Source organism: Solanum tuberosum, unplaced genomic scaffold, assembly GCF_000226075.1.
Source record: "Solanum tuberosum cultivar DM 1-3 516 R44 unplaced genomic scaffold, SolTub_3.0 scf00830, whole genome shotgun sequence".
Taxonomy (NCBI): Eukaryota; Viridiplantae; Streptophyta; class Magnoliopsida; order Solanales; family Solanaceae; genus Solanum; species Solanum tuberosum.
The window spans coordinates 19,254-36,648 of record NW_006239787.1 but is presented as its reverse complement, the minus strand read 5'-3'; the positions used below and the strand labels follow the sequence as shown (position 1 = coordinate 36,648).

Sequence of the window (17,395 nt, the reverse complement as noted above, 5' to 3'; positions counted from 1 at the left end):
AATGAATGAAGAGAGAAAGGGAAGAGGAATAGGAAATAATTAAGCATAATAAACTCTTAATATGCTACAAAAACTTATATATATATTACCACTATCTAATACATTGGTCCCAAAATTAATTTAGCATTATATTAATCTACTTCCTATTATTAATGTTCCAATAATTTACCCACTTTCTCAAAAAAAATATATTAATTATTCTCTAGACAATCCAATATCATAGAATCATCATAGAGAAAGTGCATATATAGATCCATCTTAAACTTATTTTTAAAAAATAAAAAAATTTCAAGAAATTTTAAGTGTATATACATTTATTCATGTCCATACAACAAAACTTGAGTGTCTTATGGTAATATAAATATACATACAAAATGAGACACCTAAATTTTTAACAAAGTAAATATTAGTAGTAGTACTTTATCTTAATTATATATTTCAAACCAAACAAATGTCTAATACATGACATTGAAATTAATTTGTCAATTTTCTTTTAGAGAAGTGTCAAAGAGAGGAAGAAACCAACAAGAATGTTAAGGATTGCATCCAAACCAATTCTTACTCCAACACTCTCCAAACCAATAGGGAATAAACAATTATCAACAGACGCATTTTTCTCCACAATTTGTGCCAATCCATCAAAAACACAAGATTCAACATCTTGACCATTCATTTGGAAATACATGTTGAATGCATATGAAACATTTCCATCTCCATCTAACTTGTTGCATGATCCTCCATAATCCACTGCTGTACAATCTGACCTTGAGCAAGCATATTGTACACTTGAAGGTAGTTTACCTATATAACAACGTCTTGGATCAGTCGATATATATGTTGAAGTAGGACAACACTAAACCAATTATTAGTAGCAAAACAGTATCAGAGATCTTGAGTTCCAGCACTAGGAATGAAATCGTCATTGATAGAGTCTTTTATGTACAATTTCAAATTAATCAGACCCAAAAGGTATGAAACACCAAATAAGAAACAAAAGAGAGAAGTGATAACTTAGCTAGCTATATCCAACTCACTCAAGTTAAATAAGTTGAATTATGACTTATTTGTTGACTTCATAACCCTACGAGTTGAACTCAAAAAAACTCATGAAACTATTGATCGAAAAAAATATATCAAAATAGTGTAATCCGACGAAACAGCAAATTGCAACTAATTAAAACCTAGTTATGTAAGTTTCATACCACTTGAGTTATGACCAATTATTTGATCCAACAACATTTTTAACCTAAGCAAACTTTGAACACGTCAGATTATGACTCTTTGATAATTCAATCTATTCAGATCCACCCAAATTTGACTTGCCCCAGCCATTCACCACCTACTAATTATCTAAATCATAAAAAACGTAAAGTTTTCAAAAATAAGAGTAAATAGAAAGTAATAGAAGTTGAAAATTTTACCTATATCTTCAGCATATTTGTTCAAAACACACCATTTGTTCTCCAAATACTTAACATTTTTTGCACCAATAGGCATTGCCTCATGTCCTTGTCCTGTAATATCCATTGGAAATTTAGGTTTTCCATCATACCTAAAAATACCCCAATGACGTTCAAAACTTCCTGGTAAAATACTTTTTTCATTTTCATCTGTTAAACTAAATAAATAATATTCAATAAATCCAGGGTATAATGGTGTTCCTTTTTTTGTAGCCATTTTCTTAAAAAATCCACTATAAAATCTTTTGGCTAATGTAACATTTCCATATAAATCTCCATCTGTTGGCCAACCAATTTCACCAACAATTATTTTCACACCTGAACAACTAGCTTTTTTCAACGATACAACTAATGTATCCAAATTCTCATCGAACATATTAGTGTACGATATTCCATTGTCACGTACTGCCTTTGTTTGACCATAAAAAAATGTGAATTCTATTGGGAAATGCTTGTTTTCGTGGAGACTTAAGAAAGGATAAATAATTATGAGGAAAGGTGCGTTGTTATCTTTAAAGAAACTGCAATTTTTTTGCATTAGGTCCCTTATGTCCGATCGAAAATCGTCTTGTGATGGACCCGAATTACCAGATTCGTAAACGTCGACGTTTTGTGGGATTGTAGCTTTGATTTTCTCACCAAGGCCAGCTGAATTTAGGGCTTTTTGTACATTTTGTAAAGCTGGAAATGCTGATTTCAAAAATGAACCATTGTATGATTTCAAAAATGAACCATTTCCAACTGCCACAAACCTTCAAGAAAAAAAAGAAATAATCAAAATTTGTGACGTAGCAATAATACATAAATATACCCTTTAACTTATCCAAAATAGTTATTGCTTTAGAAAATATGAAAACATAATACATAAATATATGCTTTAATTTGACTTCAGCTAACATCTATGCCCTCCAACTTTGAGTGTGCACAAAGAAACACTTAAACTTATGCAAAATTGAACCATTAGACACACATGTCCTACGTGACATAATACATGTAGTACGCCACATAGAACACAAAATTGTCATGTAGGATATCACGTAGGCATAGTATGTCTATTTGTTCAATTTTATATAATTTTTTAAGTGTCTTCTTGTGCACACCCAAAGTTAGAGGATATAATTGTCGGTTGAAGTCAAATTAAAGAGTACATTTATATATTATGCCAAATATTGACATAATACATAAATATACCACTTAACTTGGTTTCAGCTAACATCTATGCCCTCTAATTTTGGATGTGCATAAGTATACAAAATTAAACCATTAGACACACACATCCTACGTTTTTCTCAAATCTAAAAATAAAGAGATAGGAAAATGCATTGTGGTGCTTACTTGATATCAACACCTCCATTTTACAAATGTGTACTAACATTATTTTTCACCCATTCCTTAGCAAAATCATAATCATCAGCAAATTTTGCCAATTGATTATTTGGTATTCCAAGCATGACTTCAATTCCAGTACCAGCAAAGTACTTAACAGTCCAATGATCAGAATCAAATAATTTAACTTTATCAATCTTGTTATCTTTAAGCATTTGAACAATTGTTGAAAGGGGGGCAAATGTTTGTTGCAGCTTGTGTACCCCAATTAACACCAAGACCATATGCAAAACTAGTCGATAGCGCTAAGCAACATGCCCATATCAACAACAACTTAATATGAGCCATTGCTAGTGCTAACCCACTAGCTTCTATATATGTACATTGATTATATTCAATACGATAATATATGTTCTTCAGAAATATGGTGATTTTTTTAGGGAGAAATGTGAATGAATGAAGTTGAGACAATTTTATTTCAAAATATGAATGCATGAGCTAATGTTAAGGAGAGAAGAAAACGGACAAACTACTAATTATTTCTTTTCTTTTTCTTTGGTTTTCCTACAAGTTTTCAAATTATGGAAGGGAGGAGTTTATGCTTTTGTTTGTTATACTAATTTAACTTATGTGTGTTGACGATATATATAATTTGTTTTTACGTCATCAAGTTAAGATAATTATATATATAACGATAAGTAATTGTTTATGTGATTTTTAAAAATTGTAATATAGTAAATTAAAGTAATAGTTTATTATAATTAGTTGGGTGAATCAAATTCTACCTTGAACTTTGAATAATAGACGACATTCTTCTCCCCTTATTCTAATTAACTTTCTGAATGTCTATTTTGCCCTTAGATTGTCAATCTTGATTATTTGTTTACTTATTTAAAATCCTAATATCTTTTTTTTCTTAAAAAAAATTAATCTATGCAACACCTGCCCTTTTACGGTTGCTCCTAGTTTGGGCAGCCTACAAGACCTTTACTTGGAGGAGGTCATATTACAATAGTATCCTCATAATGAATTTCGAAAAAAATAACAATCAGATTCGAGTCTTGTTCTAATTTGTTACAATCAGTCTCAAACGAAGTGTCAGAAAGTATATATGCTACTAGATAGCCATTTAGTGCCAAGTGTGTAGTCTTTTCATATTGAAATGACTATCCGACTTTTTAGCCTATAAAAAAGCTTCTTGGAGGAAGGGACTAGTCTTTCATCTTCTTGCCTTAGAATTTCTATGGGAGAAGTCTATTCCTTTGAGCGATAACTATTCTTGTAATCAATTATCACCTTGGAGATTTAGCTAAAAGAAAATGAACATGATTGACATTAACCTACTTATTTTTAATTGTTTTTTTATAAATTGTATTATTAATTAAAATTAATGATCATTTTTCCGATAAATAATAACCTTTACCTCCTCCTAAAAAGTTGGCATGACAAAAGTATACACACTCTTTTAGACGCGTGAAAGTTAAGAAAAACTAAATATCAGCTTCCAAATGAAATGAGGTATTTTTTAGTTGTTAATTACCACATAATCATATGTAGTAATAGTTTATTTGTTTGAAAAAAAATAATTCATACTTCTTCCTAATATATACATATATCTAAGTCTGAAGCCAAAAGGGCAAAAAGATTGATAAAAAAAGGACATACAATTCACAGAAGACACCAAAAATGATAAAGGCGTAGGAGACCCATGCGCCTTACCCTATTCGCCTATAACAGTGTCATCAGACAAAAAAAGGAAGTCGGATTGACACAATGGCCTTGTAAGACATCTTTTTCCATAGTAATCATCCAGCAAGAAAGGGAAAGACCATTTAGCACAGCGGAATAGGAAAGAGAGCGCCGAGCACAACTTTCGTGTCAACAGAAATCCTTTTTCGTTTATTAACGGCTGAGCTACCGCGGAAGCCTATGTGAACAAGCACCGAACGGTGTGAACAAACACCGGTCGGCTTCTTGTCGGTGTGCATTAGTGAAGCTAATAGTTCGGATGCGCATACGTTTTCTTGCTCCGTTTCCTTGGTACCCGAGCCGGAGAACTATCCACAAGACCACTTCATGCTCTAAACTCGAGAAGAAGCTTTCCATGTGCTTTACATTCTAATTATTTTTGAAACCTACCCACCATTCTCCTTTACATTCCAAATATTTTTAATTCTTCCCATAAATTAATTCCTCTTTTTCTTTTTATATATATTAACAAACATAATTAAAATTATGGTTGAATTTTCTTATATTAACCATAAATTATGTATCATTATTTTTTTTAGTGAAAAAACAACACATGCATTTGTTTTAGTACCCACCCCTTTAAACAGTTGTACTTTGCTCAGCTGTGACACGTACACTATAAGATAGCAATGGCTTTTCAAGAACCAGAAGCTAACAAAGAGGCTCCAACTCCAACTTCCCAAGAACTGGTAATTTTCCCCCAACCCCACTAATATTTTTGATTAGCTTTTGAAGTTCTCATTTTTATTTGCAAATGATATCATAAAAGGTCTCAAATTTCTGTTGTTTTTTTGGTATTGGGTGAAGAAAAGAGAATTTTAAGGTTCAAAATGGGGCCTTTTGCATTAGCTTTGGATACAAAGAATTCTTTTGCAGCCTCCTCTTCTGCTACAGGTAATTTACAAGTGAACATTGTAAGTTTTGCTATCGTTTTACTTTTTCTGATTTTTCACCATTTTCTTTGGGTTGTTGTATAAGGAAGTAATGATTTGAGTGTACTGTTATGGAAGAGCCTAATTGTTTGGAGTTTGGACTAGTATAAAGGGAAGATTTTTGGGCATAATTTGTCTTAAACTGACATTTTACAGTGTAGAAATGCTAATTTAGGTGTCTTTTTTGGTGGGTGGATGGGTTGGAGGGATAACAACATACCCAGTGGAATACCACAAGTGGCGTTCGGGGAGGGTAGAGTGTATGCATACCTTACCACTACTTCGTGAAGGTAGAGAGGCTGTTTCTGAAAGACCGTGGGAGGGATAATGAATTCCAATTAATTGCTGGGTTAATGTATGATATATTTGGTTTAATTTTTGATTGAAACTAAAGGTAGGTGCAGCTATAATCATTTCCGGAAATTGTAAGGGTAACTGATATTAGTGATTCTGCTTGTGCGTGAATATATGGGAGTGTAGGGTTCCACTGGTCCCCTTTGTGGCTAAGAATGAGTACATGTCCAGTATAATTCCACAAGTGGGGTGTGGGGTGTGGGGTCTGGGGAGGGTAGAGTATACGCAGACCTTACTCTTAACTTGTAAGGGTAGGGCGGTTGTTTCTGGTAGATCCTCGGCTCACGAACAGATGAAAAGGAGGCAGCAACAACAACAAGATAATGAGATAAACAAACTGGAAGAAATAAACATGTAGTACTAGAGATTTAAGAATATTAGCAAGCATTTTTTGGGTTGTAGGGACAGAAAGGAATCGGAGATGTTTTGATGGAATATCAGCTCCTAATCATTTCCTTATGTGGCTAAGAATGATGAATAAAGTAATTATAATTTTTAAGGGATTCTAGTTGTTGAACATTGGGATCTCAAGATCCAAATTAGGTCACTAAACCAACTCAATTACTAGTGTTTTTCGTACTAATATTTCTTGATATTTTAATTTGACAGTGTTGTCGTAATGTTGTTTAAATTAAGTGCATGTACTTTGAATTACATATCTGATTGCTAATATGTACTGCTACTTGTTGGTTTTGAACAGACGACACTTACTAGTGATAGTAGTGAAATATTTCTGTTAGTTACATTAAGGAAAACTTTTTCCTTCAGAAAATACAATTAATCAAGCAAAACTGTTTAGTGTAATGATAGGTCTAGCTTAATGGCTCAAGCATTAATGCTCAATAGATTGAATGGTGCTCCTTTTAGAAACACAAAAGTTTCTTTATATCAATTCTGAATACACTCAACTTTAATTGTTTAATGAGATTAACTAACTACTCTTGAGCTGATGTCTTGAATACTAATGGTCACAAAGCAAGCATGAAATAGAGAGGTAGCAGTGATGGTTTCATTTGTCACCATTTCCATTATTAAAATGTTCTTGTCTCTTTGGCAAATTATACTTAAGAATAAGCTCTAGGTTTCTCGATGAAGGATTAAAGAATAACCATGCATTGCCCCATATTAGGATGTAGATTCATATTGATTCTTCGTCTTGTAGTTTCCGGTTCTTTCTTGAGGATGTGATTTGATTTTGCAGATGCATCTGGCAGAAAAAGGGATAACCTTCAGATGGTACCAAAAAAGTTCTTTGCATCAATCAACAATGAAGAAGAGAAACCATTTGATTTTCTACGGATACTATTTGGTATGTCTGCTGAAATAATAGTAATTAAATGATGATAATGGATCATTCTTGTCAAGTTGTCATATATCCTGAAGTTGTCGCTCTCTTTATTTTTCTTTTATTTAACGGCTGCTCCCAGCTTGCCCACAACCAACCTCCACCTCTAACAAAACACATCCTCCCAAAAAGAGGGAAAAGAAGGAATTAGGAAAGACAAATAAGAAGATCATTTCTTTCTCTCTACACTCTGCAGTTGACAGATAGGAACTCTCTACATCAATCTGGTTTCCCAACTTCCCCTTTCATTTGTTATTTTGATTTCATTTACAAAAGTACTTCAACATTTGTAGGTAGGAATTGAACAGCCACACCACACAGATATTTGAATAGTATAGTCTTTTGTCAAAAAGTCATTTTGACTACTTTTTTGTTATAGAGCTGGTATACCGGGGATTCTTCCAACATTAATAAGATCATTTACCTTATTTTAGAAAATGTTATTGAGTCACTAGTAAAAAATGTTCTTGAGTGTCAGCTGAGAATTCAAGTGATAAGCCTGTCAAATGGTAGAATGGTTTTTTCTCTGGAGCAACTTCGTGCTTAAAAGCTTATGATGGCATCATAATTTCTTTTTGACAAGGTTCATTAGTAGTAAAGGCTCAGTACTAAGCTAGTAGTGGGACAGAGTACATCATACAAATCTGGATAGGTATATGATGCATCATGCTCCCAGGACTTAGTTCAGGTGGCAAAGGTTGAGGGACTTGACTTAGGTCACAGGTTCAAGCCCTTGCCATGCAAACTAAGGTTGGTATTTTAGTGGAGAAGGGTAGAGGGGCGGGACTATTATCCCCTAGTTTTGAAGAGTGTGGTTGCTCCTAAGGATTAGATTTCTCGGTCATAGAAAGAAGGTGGTATATGATGCATCATCTTTATCTAAAAAAGAAGTATATGATGCATCATAATTATTTCATACTAGTTGGGCTACAGATATTAATAACATAGAGTTCCCCAACTTTAGCAAATATTTCAGTTATCAAAACTATCATAGGACAAGAATCTTTTGTTTCGAGGTTTGGCTTTTCTAATGGTTAATTTGTGCAGAGGGTGTGATAGCAGGAGGGACCGCCGGTGTTGTTGTTGAAACAGTTTTATATCCCATTGATACAATAAAGACACGGCTGCAGGCAAGTTAATTGTTTATAACCGAAGTCTATATCAATTATATGAGTGATTCTACCATGTTGAATTGGTATCTTTAGTAGCTTCACAATTCACAACAGGCTTTTTAAGGATTCTCTAGGCTATTAGCTCCTTATGTTGACAGACTGGAACAAAGAGATGAGGAAAGGGTAGATAGATAATTTAGATAGAGTAGAACTTTTGAAGTATTCATAACTACATTTTATTGTGTAGTCCAGTTGACACTCCATTTGCATACAGCTGAGTAGTTATATTCAGGTTTACTGCCATTAAAATAGTTGAATGCAGAGTGCCAGGCCTCTTTTCATTTTAATTACATTATTTTCAGTCTGTTGTTTCCCCCTGAGTATTCGAATCATCAGTGCATTGCTTCCCTGTGCAGGTAGCTCGTGGTGGAGGACAAATAGCCTTGAAAGGGTTGTATTCTGGGCTTCTTGGAAATCTTGCTGGAGTCCTACCGTAAGTTGTAGTAACAAAGTACTATTTAATAGTATAGAACTATGTATATCAGTCTCCATGACACCTGCACTTTTGTCAACCGATGCAATTGAAATTCTCTTTTGCAACCGTAACTAGCTTTCATTTACTGAGGTGAACAACCCTATTTTCTTGTACGGTTTCTTACCTAAGGGTATTTAATAGCAGTTTCTATTGATCCTGTTCTCCCGTGCAGGGCTTCTGCTATTTTTGTTGGTGTATATGAACCGGCAAAGCAGAAGCTATTGAAGATGTTTCCTGAAAATCTTAGTGCTGTGGCCCATCTTGTGAGAATTTCTCCTCCCATTGTCATGACAGCATTTGATCTTGTTTTCTAGTTTTTTTGAATCAAGCTGGTTTTGTTTTCTAGTTTGTGATGTGACATACGACATCCACCAATTCATTAATAGAACTTATGTGACTAAAAATCATTTTTAAAACTTTCTAGTGGGTGTTTGATGGAATATACTGTTTCCATAGTCATTATTCCCCACGAAAAAAGAAAAAGTTACCACATGGAGAAGAATTTGAGGACTAAAAGGAACACAACTGTCAGTGTACTAGATGATATGATACATTACGAAACTAAGGTAATTAGCTAGTGGAAATGTATATGCAATGAAATAAGCGAAGAAACATGACATAAATCTTGCAGTCTGTCAAGCACACACTAAATCCTGGTTACTGAACATGATTTCGTATCACCTCATGAATATTATTTATTCCTGTAAATTATACATGCATTTAACTCTATCTGGAATCTTCATAAAGTTGGTTTTCACAGGTCACTATTCTTCAAGTTATGCCTACACATTCTTGTGGTATTTCAAATATAAATGTTCACAAATGAAAGTTGCTTTTGTATCTCAGTATCTGACGTCTGAATTCTGAAGCATGCATATTACTCATTCAATTGTGATTTATGTTTCATAATAAGAACTGCCAAATTTCATTCAGACTGCTGGTGCTTTAGGAGGCATTGCTGCCTCCTTCGTTCGTGTTCCAACTGAGGTGAATGATTTTTTTTTGAGATTTTCAGTTTCCTGAATATCATGATTCTCCTTTTGTTATCATTCTTGATTTTTCCTGTTTAGGATATTCCCTATGTTAATCTATTGATTGCAGTTGGTTTCTTGACACTACAGGTCATTAAGCAGCGAATGCAAACTAGGCAATTTGCTTCGGCTCCTGATGCTGTTCGCTTAATAGTCTCAAAAGAAGGTTTTAAAGGTCTTTATGCGGTATGCTTGTTCTTTAATGTCACATATCTAGTTCATTACAATTTTTGGGTATTACTGATTCAGTTTTCTGCAAATGATAGCTGGGTGCAACTTTCACATGATAGATATAACATTGGTTTATTTTATCATAATATGGGGATTTTGTAGGGATATGGGCCATTTCTACTTCGAGATTTACCATTTGACGCCATCCAGTTCTGTATCTATGAGCAGCTGCGGATAGGTTATAAGCTGGCTGTAAGTATCCTTCTTTCCAAGATGTTGAGAGCAACTTTTCAATATTATATGAAACTTACCCATTTCTTTGTTGAATAATTATGTGTGATAGAGCTTCATTCGCATGTAGTCTAAATTTTGATGTACAGCTAAGGAAAATAAGAAAAGGTTTTGCATAAACTGGTATATTCATACTTGAACAGAAATTCTCTGAGCTCGTTTCTTCTTGTCTTTCCTCCTTGCATGCTTGACTTCTCACTTCAGTAGCATCAAAAGTTCATGGAATAGTGTTTGAACTAACAAACATGAGGACGTTAAATTTGCTTATTTGCTTTTCCACTTCCATCATGGATGAAGATGATCAGATGCTTTACTGTTTGATTGAAAAAGGAATGGCACTAGTCTTAAATACTAAGATTGATATCAGAGCTGCCTTATGTACCTCTTACCAGGCAAAAAGGGAATTGAATGATCCAGAGAATGCAGTTATCGGTACTTTCGCTGGTAAACCACCTTCATAGTCCTATTACATGTCCATCCATTGGTAGTCCTCGTCTGATTCAGTTTTCTGCAAATGATAGCTGGGTGCAACTTTCACATGATAGATATAACATTGGTTTATTTTATCATATTATGGGGATTTTGTAGGGATATGGGTCATTTCTACTTCGAGATTTACCATTTGACGCCATCCAGTTCTGTATCTATGAGCAGCTGCGGATAGGTTATAAGCTGGCTGTAAGTATCCTTCTTTCCAAGATGTTGAGAGCAACTTTTCAATATTATATGAAACTTACCCATTTCTTTGTTGAATAATTATGTGTGATAGAGCTTCATTCGCATGTAGTCTAAATTTTGATGTACAGCTAAGGAAAATAAGAAAAGGTTTTGCATAAACTGGTATATTCATACTTGAACAGAAATTCTCTGAGCTCGTTTCTTCTTGTCTTTCCTCCTTGCATGCTTGACTTCTCACTTCAGTAGCATCAAAAGTTCATGGAATAGTGTTTGAACTAACAAACATGAGGACGTTAAATTTGCTTATTTGCTTTTCCACTTCCATCATGGATGAAGATGATCAGATGCTTTACTGTTTGATTGAAAAAGGAATGGCACTAGTCTTAAATACTAAGATTGATATCAGAGCTGCCTTATGTACCTCTTACCAGGCAAAAAGGGAATTGAATGATCCAGAGAATGCAGTTATCGGTACTTTCGCTGGTAAACCACCTTCATAGTCCTATTACATGTCCATCCATTGGTAGTCCTCGTTAAGGCATGCTGTTTTTTTATTTTAATAATTCAGCTGCTGACTAGAGGGTGTCACTTGCTCTTTCATTTAAGCTTGAAGTATCAAGAAATGTAGGCTCAAGTAAAGATAAGTTGTACATTGCACAATTAAGAGGGTGTTTAAACCAACTAATTGCCCAGTACTGACTCAAATCACATAATGACCTCTACAATTTTGTCTTCCTCCTTTGGATTAATAAATTGGAGTGGGAAATGATAAAGCATGTCCTAACTTCAAGAACAAAACAAGCATTTGCCATCTATTCTTGTTTGAATTTCTCTAGATTCAGAACCTATGGATTTTAAGAAGTAGAAAACTGAACTGCAGGGTTCTTTAATCATACTCTTGAAGAGTTGTAGAGTGATCCATCAATATGGAAATCCTTTGGGCCAATCTGGAATCTCCTCAAAAGAGCTGTCAGTTATAAATTGCCCTACCAGCTCTGGAACACATCAATGAAATTTATTCATTACTGATTTTTTTTTGCTATGGGGGGATTTGGGACACAAATGGTACCTATTAAAAGTTATGCATCAAAGTGTTCTTTAAGTTATGAAGAAAAGACTGTTGAATTGCCATTTCAGTGAATGAATACGGAATGTTGAGCGACGATTGACATGATTATCTGACTAAAAGTAATTGCTGTGTGGGAAATGCAAATTACTGAAATTCTGTTTGTTTAGCCTGTCTAGATTTATAACTTTTCATGTTGCTGCAGTAAATATATGATTTTCCTGCGTCTGCATGTACATAATGAACCCCTTGTCTAAAGCTATCAATGGCTACCGTTACTTCTTGCAGGTGCTCTAACTTGAGCTATAACTACTCCTCTTGATGTCATTAAGACGAGATTAATGACTCAGGTACTTACTTGCTTCACATGGTACTCAAATTCTCCGTGTCTCAGTCTCTTCATCCAATGCATGCATGGCTATTACAAAATGACACTTCCATAAATGGCAAGACGACCTTTTCAGTTAATTTAGGTAATGAATTCTAGTCTTGTTCCTCTGCAGGGTTCTGCCAATCAATACAAAGGCGTTGTTGATTGTGTGAAGACTATTGTTGCAGAAGAAGGGACTCCAGCACTTCTAAAGGTAAATGTATCCCACAATTCCTTTTAGACTGCAGTACTAGGACCCAAACCTGAGTTCTTTTATCCTGGAGACTGTCTCTTTTCTTGGTTTGTCTATTTCTCTTTTATGGAAAATCAAATGGATGATGAAAGAGCTTAGCATCCCCACCCCACCTTTCACCATTTTGGTATCCTGGGATTACGACAGGTGCAAATATTAAAAGAGAGCCATGCCCCGAAACTTACATTTACGTTGAATTCTGGTCCTTTGCTTCCCTAATCACTAATTGTTTATAACTCCATGCTGCATAACCAGGCCCGATTTTGATGGGACCCTAATATAGTCATAAACTGATACCACACATTTTCCTCATCTTCCGTGCATATAAGTAAATATCATGTACTTTGTCTATCTTCTCCTAACATAGATGCGTCATCCTAAATATTGCATCAAATATAAGCTGCTAAGGACTTGCCACAAGGAATATTTCCACGTTTCTCCCACATCTACTGAGTTTCTTTCTTCTTTTGTTTTTTCTGACTTGCAATAAATATGTAGGTGTACCATTTGAATCTGAAACTTATCAGTCAGTCTGATACATGCTTGTTTACCTCTGTTTGTTTGGAATTAAATTTCATTATAGGGTATCGGGCCAAGAGTGCTTTGGATAGGCATTGGAGGATCAATATTCTTTGGTGTTCTTGAGAGAACAAAGCGATACCTTGCACAAAATCGTCCTGATAATGCAACCTCAAAGAAGGATTAGTTTCTATGGTTTTCTAGTCACTAGCTGCATGGTATGGTTAAAATTGAATTTAGTTACTATTCAGTATTACCGCCATTTGCAGAAAGTCAACTATGCTAGAAAGTAAGTATCCATAGAGTTATAAAGAGATCAGCTGTCCTTGGAATTAATGTACAAATAACAAAGAGAAGTAGCATCTCTGGTGATGAAGGTCCTGTTGTGGCCAATGGAATTTTGGATGATGGAAGAATTCATTTATTTCTTCAACAATATGTTTATTCTCATGCTCATGCATATCATTTATTTCTACTTCCTTTCTGCAGTGAGCTGAGCTCCCTCTTTTTCTGCACTTTGCTTTTGAATTATTGGGTTAGACAAGTTGTGGTAGCTCTGGAATTTATAATTGTGCTTTCTCGTCTAAGTTTTAACCTTAAATTATGTATCTTTACATGAGGCAAATCAACCTGCAGATAAACTCTTTGATGTTAACCATGTCTTCAACTCTTATGCTAATATTCATAATCTCGTTAAGGGGCTTGTAAATTTGGATAGAATGAATTTGATCACCTTCAAATCAAAAAGAACAAATGATCCCTACCTTATTTTTTAACCTCAGATTCGTAGTTGTATAGGCTACACGTCCTTTTTATCCTATTTTCTATTATTCCCTTGCCATTTCAAAAAATTATAAAAATTCCTCTTTCGGATACATAAACTATCATCCCAAGATTTCCCCCCTTTTTTCACGTCTAAAATCACTCCATAGTATTACCAATTATCTCAATCACTTTATTCTTGAACTTCAAATCTATTTTCTTTCTGATTTATCAATTACAAGTTATTGAAGGGATAGTTCTTCTTTATCTTCATTTTCATCCAAATTTTTTTTTCACTTCATCAGGTATCGTTTTTTTTTTTTGACTTTTAGTTTTTTCATCTACAAATTTAGTCGAAGAAGGATGGATCTTCAACTTCAAAATCGATTGTGGAAAAAATGCCCAAAAATAGGGGGAAAAGGTCGAGTTGTGGATATATGTGATTTTATGTGGGTTCAAACTTAATTTTAACTTTTGATTTTGATCAATAACCAATCCTAAACACATGAATAATGCAATTTCTTTTCTGATACAAACACTAATTGGAAATAACAACTGAACTAATACAGCTAGTTTTCTGATACAAACACTAATTGGACATAACAACTGAACTGATAAGAAATAACAATTAAGAAGAAGAAAAATGTAGACATAAGGTGTTTAAATCAGATATATTATCGAAATTATTTTCTCTTCTTCGTTGAATCACATCTTGTTTAGCTACGACAAATTACCTTTAACAAAAGCTTTATAGCTTCAACGTAATATTTAACACCTTATACATGCATTATCCTTTCTTCTAATACACTCTATCAAATGACCCCTAAATGTAAATGGTCACATCATGAAATAAAGACAACTAGCTACTAAGATTTCTGAGAAGATAATAAGTTGGATCACCTCAGGCAACTCACAAAAATAAACAACTCCCATCCACCTACTTAAATTGCTTATCAACAAAAGCATTTTGTACAACATTGAACATCTCCTCTAATGTACATTTCTCTTCTAAACAACAACACTTCACTTAGTTTTACCAGGCTTCAGCTCAGTTGGAAAAGTAAGTTGGGCAAATGAACAAATAAAATGATGCCAAAATTTGCAGATCATCAACTCATCACACCTAATCACCTCTTGTGTCTTCAAGAATTCAGGCTGCTTCCTACAAAAGCTAAATTTGGTGGACAAAAACTCAAAACTGAATACCGATTGTAAGAGGCCTCATGTTGAGTCTCTTATTACATCAGTGGAAGGTAACCTCCTCCATGACCTTTCCTCAAGACAAGAGGCCCAGCACTGTCAGGGACTTTATCGAATGCTTTATTGCACGCATTAATCACATCGGTAAATCCTGTTGCGATGGTAGCCAGTTGGTATCGCAACCTCAAGTCCCTAGTCCTTCTCAACAAACATCTGAATGATCTCCCGAGATATTTCGCCCAATCAGCTGGGAGCCCTCCCCCGGTCAACCACATAGAAAATTGTGACTGATCCCCCCTTGCAGCCACTTCAGCCCTGTAAAATCTAGCAAGTTCAAGAAGCATTGAGGGTTGAAGGGGGAGCACAGAAACAAACTCAGCCATAAACCGTTCAATGAGCTCTGGTCTTAGCATTTGATTCCAAAGTACTGGAGCCCATTCACCTGGCTGGTTAAGACCATAAGCTTCAGCAACAATTAGTGCTTCTTGGAAACGGGTTTGTTCGACCAAGGCCCTCCGTGCATTAGTTTCAGAGAGATAGATGAAGTGCAAGTCTGGCATCCGAATCTGAAGATAGAGAAGTAATGCCTGAGCACAACTTTGGCGTGTTTTGCTCCCAGCATCAATTGAAGAGTAAACTTCAGCAGCTTCAATGAAGTACCCCATGGAAGCCAAGAGCTCATCAGTCTGATCCTTGTCAGAACGGAGGGACCACTCCTTACAAGATTGGTGTGCTCGTGACTCCAAAAGAGAAGCAGTCTCATTTTTCATATCAAAGCGGCTATAAACCTAAGGGGAAATAAAGAGGTGCATGTTATTTACTCTCAAAAAGGTGCATTTTTTCTGCTTTGAGGAAATGATAACATTTTTTGGTAGAAAAATCAAATTGTATCAAGGGGGAGGATAAAACATCTATTAACATGAAATTGCACAAGTACAAACCATGGCAAATGCATCGAGATCATTGGGATTAAATTGCTTGAGTAATGTGAGAACAGCCATTCTGAATCCTCTTACTTCCTCGTCAGCATCGTTGGCATCAACAGCAGCTGAAAACTTCTGAAGAAGAAGATCGAGCTGACCATTTTCAATAAGGATACCAAGAATAAAATTAAGTGCATGGAAGTTCCCCACTCCAGTTACCAAGCGAGCTAAACATGGAAAATCACCCTCATATACATATGCCTCCACCTTTTTGAATGCAAGATCTACAAGAACATCAACTCCATAGAGGCATGCCGAGGACTTGTAGAAATGGTGTGACAAAATGAGAAGCTCAACCTGAAGAACAATTTTTGCAGAGAGAGGATGTGACTTCAATTAGGCTGTAATACTAAAAACCAAAGAGCAAATAGCTCCCACATTACCAACTTTCTGTTGACATTCAAACACTAACTTAGTAAGTCCATGGTTTACAGAACAGGGCTTTCATGATGCTGACAAATGGGAGATCATCTAAACGAAGATACACTTACTTCACAGGCATGTGGTATTCCTTGACAAGTGGCAACTAAACGCAGTAAAGCATGGCCAATTTCTGGTTCAGAGGGGCAAAGCTCAGCCCACTTCAAGAAATCAGAAAATCTCCACAATAAAGGAGCAGGTCCCTCCTCTTTTTGAGATTCCATGTAACCTCCACGATGTGCTGCTAGCAAACCCTGCGATGAGATAACATTTGTAAATACAGAGAACATCATAAACAACCTGAACCGCATACTTTTCATATAGACAATAGCTTCGTTACTGGACAAGCCCTGATGTAACTTAGCAAATTTCTACAAACACTCAAATTTGATGCCACCATAATATTCAGGGATTTTATTTTGAGTCTATCCACATGCTCCTGGGGGAATCAAGGACAAAATAAAATGTACCTTCAAAAATGATTCCGCAAGAATTTGAGCAATACTAGCTGCAGGCATACAATGTGATTGAACTAAGAGCTTTGCTTCTTCAAAAGAGTCTTGCGCTTTTAGAGAAAGCAATTGTAAGAGTTCAATGGGAGGCTTCTCAAATGCTTCTGAAAATGAAAGACCCAAAACGTTTGCTGCCTTCACAACTGATATTATTCACCTGCAAAGGCCACGTCCCCTACCTTCAGTTAGGAGTAATGCAAAACTTTCCAGTACCTGAAGTGAAACTAGATATTAATTTTCTTTTCTTTCTCGTGTTGCAAAGAATCAAGGACAACTGAAATTTCAAATGATGAAAACTAAATCAAAGTGTCAAAGTAGAAGTCTGA

At 35.1% G+C, this 17,395-nt stretch overlaps 3 pseudogenes; 1 reads left to right on the top strand and 2 right to left on the bottom strand.

Annotated features, from left to right (window-relative positions):
- Window positions 1-493: 493 nt before the first annotated feature.
- LOC102588573 (glucan endo-1,3-beta-glucosidase 8-like) lies at window positions 494-3,140 on the bottom strand (annotated as a pseudogene).
- Window positions 3,141-5,166: 2,026 nt separating this feature from the next.
- Window positions 5,167-13,684, top strand: LOC102587915 (S-adenosylmethionine carrier 1, chloroplastic/mitochondrial-like; annotated as a pseudogene).
- Window positions 13,685-14,684: 1,000 nt separating this feature from the next.
- LOC102588238 (uncharacterized) overlaps window positions 14,685-17,395 on the bottom strand; it is a 20,020-nt pseudogene continuing 17,309 nt past the window's right edge.